The sequence below is a fragment of the Sinocyclocheilus rhinocerous genome, unplaced genomic scaffold, assembly GCF_001515625.1.
Source record: "Sinocyclocheilus rhinocerous isolate Xijiao unplaced genomic scaffold, SAMN03320098_v1.1 scaffold5263, whole genome shotgun sequence".
Lineage (NCBI taxonomy): Eukaryota > Metazoa > Chordata > Actinopteri > Cypriniformes > Cyprinidae > Sinocyclocheilus > Sinocyclocheilus rhinocerous.
The window spans coordinates 9,495-17,500 of record NW_015660080.1 but is presented as its reverse complement, the minus strand read 5'-3'; the positions used below and the strand labels follow the sequence as shown (position 1 = coordinate 17,500).

Below are 8,006 nucleotides of genomic sequence, written 5' to 3'. Positions count from 1 at the left end.
ACAGTTGCTTTGACACAATCTGTATTGTTAAAAGCGCTATATAAATAAAGGTGACTTGACTTGACTTGACATTCTCATCACATTCCTCAAAGTAACAGTCACACTGATGGGCCATTAGGGGACGGCCCTTTGTTTCTCAGGTGTGAATCACTAAATATTCATGGACATTGCCACTCCCTCACATACTCCCACTCCCATCTTTTCTATCACAAAACATGTCTAACAAAATTTAAATCAATACTGTGAATGATGTGAATGAGTAAGCAGAATGATTTTCACGTAAATTTAATGTAAATATTCTAGCCTACAACTCAAAAGTCTCAAAAGTCTTATTCATGTCACGTGTATGTTCCCGTTTAGTTCCTGTTGTCCTTATTTGGTCCTTCCAGTTCCTTTTCCCATTATTAGTATCACCTGTTCCTTGTTATTAGTTATCCCCATCACCTGTCTGCCCCTCGTTATCTGCCCTATTTAGTTCTAGCCTGTTCTGAGTTTCTTTGTCTGGAATTGTTTTGTCTACATTGCTACGTGTGTTCTCCTGGTTCCTTTGGAAGTTTATTAAAGACTGTTTGAAATGAATTCCGCATCTCCTCGTTCCTCGCTCCGTGCTCCTCACAGTAGTATCCCGTGACAGAATTCCAGACCACACAAAAAGTGAGCAGCGACTTTTCCTCGCGTTTGTTTTTTCCGCCTTTTTGAAAAGTTTTTTAGTTTTCCTGGTTTTCCCCGCGGCTATGGAAATTGCCGCTCGGTTCTCCGCCTTAGCTCGCCTAGATCTCCCCTTTGTCGAGTATTCCTGGGAGTTCTGCAGGCTCGCCGCGGCTACGGCCCTCGATGACGCCACCATTAATTCTCTGTTCTGGCTCGGGGCCAACTACCATCGCCCCGTGGACCTCCCAGATACCACGGGACTGAGCTGGAGGGAAGGTTTCCTCCGGTGTCTGGAGAGCATCCTGCCCCGAGCCAGAACCAACCCGCCGTCCGCGGCCTACTCTAGTTCACCGGCCGTTAATATGGCAAGCCCAAAGAACAGTAATATGGCAAGCCTCCCATGTGTTCATGAGGCCCCAGTGTCGGTTCCAGCCCCAGTGCCTGCTCCTCGTAAGCACCTTCCAGAGCTCGCTCCAGTGTCTGCTCCAGCCCCAAAACTTACTCCAGGAGGGCTCCTGATCCCGAGTTAAGCCCAGGGAGGGCTCCTGTTTACCCGTTAAGCCCACGGAGGGCTCCTGTTTCGCAGTTCAGCCCAGTGAGGGCTCCTGTTCCCGAGTATAGCCCAGGGAGGGCTCCAGATTCCCCGTATAGCCCAGGGAGGGCTCCTGATCCCCAGTCAAGCCCAGGAAGGGTTCCTGATCCCCAGCGCCATCTAGTGCCCGCTCCTCCAGAGCGCCCCCCGGGATTCCTAGATTTCCCCAATAAAAATTTTTTTGGGGGGGCCATATACCCGTGGCCGAGCCAGCTAAGGCCACGGAGGATCCGCCATGGCCTCCTGAGTCCCCTGCTCCGCCATGGCCTCCTGAGTAAATGATTACAGAATTTTCATTTTTGGCTGAACTATCCTTTAAGTAAAAGTATTATCTTACATACTCTAATATACTTAAGGTATTGAGAGCAAAAGTAAAGGTATGTACAGTATAGGTTTTGCATTAATATTACTGCTGCACTACTTTGAACATATTCAGAAGTAAAATGCAACGTACAATGTTATTAAATGTAAAGTTGAGTTTAATCTACAACAATGCATCATGTGGTAAAATACCATATTTTTGTAGTGCTGCTGTCATGTGAGAAAAATAGAAAACTTAGTACTTCATATTTGTAAGAGTATACTTAACGAATGTACTTCCTTACAGTCCACCTCTGATTATTTTGAAAATGAAAGTATCAACATTTTGTCAGAATATTAACACATTTTTGCTAACTATATCAAAGGCTGCACCTGAAGGACTCGGACCGGTCAAACAGAGCACTGTTCAGCTGTGACAGCTGCTGCTGAACATTGAGCTGTACTATGCTCTATTTATTTATTTTTTTTTTATTCGCGGTTTTATTTTTATGCTTAACTGCCTAAAAAATCGGGGTTGCAAACCTGTCTACATATGATTACCATGGTCAAGACAATAAACTATATAAAATCGTACCTTTGTAAGATATCAGTCAGCATTTGAACTGCTATGTGTGTGTATTTTGTAGTTTTTCATATGTATCATTACATTATCCAAGTAAGCTCCAAGCCAATACCTGCATTTAAATTTGGGCCCCACTTTATATTAAGTGGCCTTAACTACTATGTACTTACATCAAAAATCAAGTACAATGTACTTATTGTGCTCATATTGTATTGCAAAACACTTTTGCTGCTATTGAGGTGGGATACGGGTAAGGTTAGGGGCAGGTTTGTTGGTATGGGTAGGTTTAAGGGTGGGTTAAGGTGTAAGGGATGGGTCAACTGTGTAATTATAAATGTAATAAAATAAATTAATTACAGATGTAACTACATGCAGGTATTTTTAAAATATAAGTACAATGTAAAAACATGTATGTACACAATAAGTGCATTGTACCAAATTATTAATTTAAATGTAAGTACATAGTTGTTAAGGCCACTTAATATAAAGTGGGTCCTAAATTTGTAATCCGACAAAGGATGCAGCAAGTCAGTGTAACTTACCTGGCCTTGGTCTTGGCTAAGCCTGAGGTACATCACCGTCTCCTCCATTATGACGTAAAACATAAAAACTAAAATGATCAATTCTGGCTCCACCTATCCTGGCAGGATTTTCCTCTCGTCAGCTCTCCTCTTGCACCGTTGCTATGCGACAAAGCGGTAATCGGGAACACCTCGTGGCGGAATTAGGAAATCCTGCGAAGGCGGAGCATCTCACGCACTTCAGAGGGTCCTTCGTGCACTTCAGAGGCCTTTCCTTCGAAGTCCGTGGCCTTCGAAGTGTGCGCATTTAACTTTGGGACACAGCTGTTGTCTCATGTAGATGCTTGTGTTCCTTGTTCTCTGCTCCAGTGGTTTCCTGCTCTCCTGTGTACCTGTGTTTTGTTAGTTTCTTTTTCAGTTAATAAACTCTGCTTGCACATGGATCCGCTGCATCTTGCCTTTGTTAACCCAGTGTTACAGCGATGAAGATGGAAAAAACACTCCATTTATATGCTTTTCAATCTTTAGGCCAGTATCAAACCGGAAACCTAATTTTTTTTACACATGTGGTAACCCATCTGGTTAAATAACCAAGGTCATGATTACTGGCATTTAAAGCATTACTAGTCAAGTCAAGTATTATGTGAAAAGAAATCCCATATTTCTTATAATAATAATTAATATAAACTTGCTTTAAAAAATGAGCAGGCATGTGTAATGATTGAGGTGGATCAGACACATGAGTATTTGTTATATTTAACAAATAGTGGACAATACCCCTTCCGAACAAGCAAAACATGTGGTAGGGAGAACCAGGCCTCTGGTTACCGTGGTAACAAAGACACACATCAAGATAAGATTGTTTTACAACTTAAAGGAATGTAGAGTTTTCACTCTAAATTCACTTTGAAACAGACAAATGTACCCTTGTACTATACAGTCCATCCTAATTCTATCTATCTCCCTCTAGATATAACCACTTGAAAAATGTAGGGACATGTACCCAATTTTCCCCATCTCATTATTTTTCCTCTTATAGTGTTTTGCTTAAGTATTGATACAAACTCTTTTAAATTAACATTTTAGAATTGCATACTATTGTTAACAGAGATCACAGGTATGCCATGCTTAGTATCTTTCGGCTGAATTTTAATGGTCTAAATGTTCATTTATATTATATGTTGATACCTATGGAAGGTATTAGTGTTACCAGAATCTTTAATAGTTTCTTCATCAACATCAAATCAATGTCCATATGCAAAACATATGCCTGAGGACAAAGGGTTGTAAACTTTCCCTCAGAAGGTACACTTTCTCATTGGCTCACTCGCCTCCTGAAGGGTGGGACATCCTCACAGTTTAAAACATCACACGATCAGAGATATTCAGAAGAAGTTTTCAGATGCAGAAACACCAGGGCAAGATGCAGAGCTAAGAGGCCTCAAGAACCCAACCTAAACTTGTGCCAGGCTTCGGCCTAGTCTTTCCACTTCAATATCCTCTGACTCAAACTGTTTTTTTTAAATCAACCAACTTCAGAAAAGATCAACTTGAGCCTTCAGATTGCATCAGGACTCTCTTTCAGACATACAAGAGGTGCAAGTATCAAACTTTGTCTTATTAATTGATACATTAAAGGGCTCATATGATGCAATTTCAAGTTCCCTTTCATGGGAACTTCGAACTGGAACCATGGTTACATAAGTAACCTGAGACGTTTTCTGTTCTCTTTGGAGTGTTACAAGCTGTTCGTGCATAGATAAGATCCCTAAAGTTGCAAAGACTAAAGTCTCAAACCCAAAGAGATATTCTTTATAAAAGTTAAAGTGCCCCTATTATGCAATTTTTAAGGTTGCTAATATTGTTTTATAGCCTAAAACAGGTTTACATGCATGCAAGGTCAAAAAACACATTAGTTTTCTAAAAAAAAAAGATTTAATTTTACTTCATTTCTAAATGATTCATAAACGACTTGTGCGAAGCAGTTCAAAGAATCAGTCTCTCTAAACCCCTCCTTTCCATGAGCCCTCACTTCTGTGATTGGTCAGATGGCGCAGTCCTTTGTGATCGGTCCAGAGCCGTAGAGAGAATGGCTCTGGATTGGTCTACCACGTACAGCGCGTGACTGAAACGAAACGCCCATTGCCCATGATGGAATGACAGCCCTGGAGACTTGTCAATACATAGAAAAGATGGTATCGATCGTACCTTACCAATTCGAGCCGGAGTCTGATGATGAAACGGTTGAACTGGCTGATCGACAAGAGACTGATTCACAAGCACGACTGGAGCAGGACGTTTCTCAGTGGTAAGTGTCAAGTGTTAATAAGGTTGTGGTAATTATAAGATGTGATAAAACAAATTTACTCCCACAGCGTAGGATACAGCATCTTCTCGACATGATGTTAACCACACGGAAATTTTACTGTTTGTGGGCAGGCAAGTTGGCGACGTAGAACGTGGGCAGACATTATGCAGATGTGTTATTTCATGACGTAGAGCCGTAACAGAATAAAATTCAAATTCCTGACGACTCATTTAGGCGATTGCGAGCCGACTTTTTTTTTTGATAGACAATAACTTTATCGCGCACTGTCGGATTCACAACTTTGCAGATAGTTTATGTTCACATGTTTACTACGAGCAGTAGAAAGTTTATCAATGCTATAATGAGTGTTTAAATCGTACGATAAGGAACTAACCTGATATTAGCGAAGAAATCCTAATTTCTGTTGTTAGAGAAGCGTACTAACGAATAAATCTCAGATTAGCAGCCCGTATAAATGGTACCAGAATAAATTATTCTGATCTTGGGTGAAGAAATCCCCATTTCAGCTTTAAATGTGTAAGTCTTCTCTGATGAAGAAATCTCAGATTAGCGGCACAAATTAATCTGCGTGGCGAAGAAATCCCACTTGCAGTGATATTAAAACTGGGTGACGAAGAAATCTTGCTACAGGATATTTAGTTAAATGGTGATTTGAGCGATGTTCCTCATCTCCCTGAGTTAAGGCCTTCTTGTAACCATCGTATATCATTGTAATTGTTAAGGTGATGAAACTGAATAGCAAATTAATGGTGTAATTCTAGCCTAGCTAACTAGTAATTTCCATTTTCTGTGAAGTGAATGTGCTGCCAAAGCTAACTCTTTTAGCAGCCGCACAGGCATTTAAGCTAAGCGTTTTACCTCAACTGTTAGCATCCGACTAACACCTAAGATACGTGTGAGTGTAAAGTGTAATGTTTGAACCACTCCTCCCTCTCTAGGACTTTGGGCCGGTACTCGGTGTGTTTCCACTGCAGGAACCAGGATCTAAATAAAGTTACGGGTAAAAATTGTCCCCTCAGAAAGTCCCTGCTACCAAGGTAGTATTTTTTCAAAGGTCCAGAACTTTCGGGGGCGGGACTTGGGCGCTGAACATGCTGATTGGTTGAGTTCACGCAGCATTGTATTTCAACCACCATTTATTCGCATAATTTTTTTTAAATATTACTGTTATTGTGTCATGAAATGTAGTTTTAAAAGTATTTCAGACGAGAATGTAGTTGTTTAAAACTCAAATCTGCGGTTTATTTATAAAGACAGCGCCTATTTAAAAATGGGCTTCACTGATTTCGGAGACGTGAGATCCACGTGATCAGCAGGAGCTCAGTGCTCATGTTTCCCGACGAGAGCAACCTCACCTCGGCTAGTCCTTCTGACATTTGCCGCTGGCTCTGATGTCTCTGTAGTGGTTAAACATAAGATATAATTCTTTTTGAGTAAATCTAACAGGTAATCTTTGGTGTTTATTCTGTTAATCTATTAATATGTTAAAATTAAAATGAAAAGAGCCAACTTCCTGAAAACCTCTGCAGCTGCAGAAGGAAAAGGATTAATTCAGGCAAGCCCTGAAACGGCACACGGAGTGACACTCAAAGACCTCAACCGAATGGCCAGAAACATCCCTGCATTCACAGCAGAACTCGCAGGAGACCATGACGTCCATGCTTACCTGCAAGATATTGACTTTCACCTGCAGTCTTAGACCAGTGTGAACCACCAAGATAGACTCTCTATCTGCTCTGGATCACCTCTAGCCCAGAGGTGCAGCGCTTCCTGGCTTGACAGCCAGGACACATCCAATCGGACTACCAGCAGCTTAAACAAACCATCATAAAGGAATTCTTAGACCCAGAGTCTGAACACGGACTGATTGCTGCCCTAGCCACCAAACAGGGCCGGTATGAAACTCCACATGCTTACTCCATTTACATGTTAATCTCCATAACAATTCCCTGCGACCCTCGGAACCACCTGCACTCTCACCGGTGAGAGTCCAACCCTGCTGTTCCAAACCGCGGGTACCACGGATAGCCTACTGGCTAAGAATACCTAAAAACAATTATCTGACTCAGACCAACTCACTTCAGGATGACAGGTGACACTGCCTTGACACCTGCTGCACAAGCTCAAGGACCCACACCTGGCTACAGCCTACATCACCACAGCACACCACCTGACAGCATCCACTACCACTCCTGCAGGCACCAACAGCCAGAGAGCCACCACGGCCTTCAAGCCTTGCATGCCAGAGGTTTGTCTGATTTTCCTGCTTATTTTCCATTGTTCACCGTTGTCTACAGGAGACAACAACGCTCGAAAGGGGGGGGATATGTTGCATTTGGACCAATCAGACACACAATTGTTCATTAGATTTAACAAATCAATTATTCATTAGATTAACAAACAGCCACAGACCCCTCACCCAACACCAGACTCGGGGCCTATATGTCTGTGAATGATCTCCAGGCCAGGACACCTCAGCCAGATCAGATAAACTTTACGACATAAAAAGCATGTAGAGAGACTCAATACTCCCTACTCAATTCTCTCTAAAACAGACACATATTGCTATATGAAATGACTTCTTTCATTAATTCATAGACAAAATTTTCTCTGATTTTCCTATCATGCATATCCCCAGGTCTTTGTGTATGATTACTACCTCCTTGAATATGGTCTTGTGTATTGTATACTGTTTTATGCATTCTTATGATAGATCACTAGTTAATGTAAACTCACCTATACCATGTTTGGTCTCTATGTATTCATCTTCGGATGATCTAATTGAGAGTGTATATTATATGTTTATACCTATGCAACATATTAGTGTTCTAAGAATCTTTAATAGTTTTTGCATCAACATCCAATCCAGTTACATATGCAAATTACCATGTTCAGAGACAAAGAGTCGTAAACTTTCCCTCCAGAAGTGCAAGTCAAAATTTGCTCTTTGACCCCCGAGAGGTGTGACCTCCACATAACTTAAAAGGCCTCACTTCAGTGGCCCCCGGGGCTTTTAGTCTCTTCATTCAT

The 8,006-nt window shown here is 41.6% G+C and overlaps 1 pseudogene; it reads left to right on the top strand.

Moving 5' to 3' along the window:
• Nucleotides 1-7,224, top strand: part of LOC107724858 (extracellular calcium-sensing receptor-like) — a 21,285-nt pseudogene extending 14,061 nt beyond the window's left edge.
• Nucleotides 7,225-8,006: the final 782 nt, after the last annotated feature.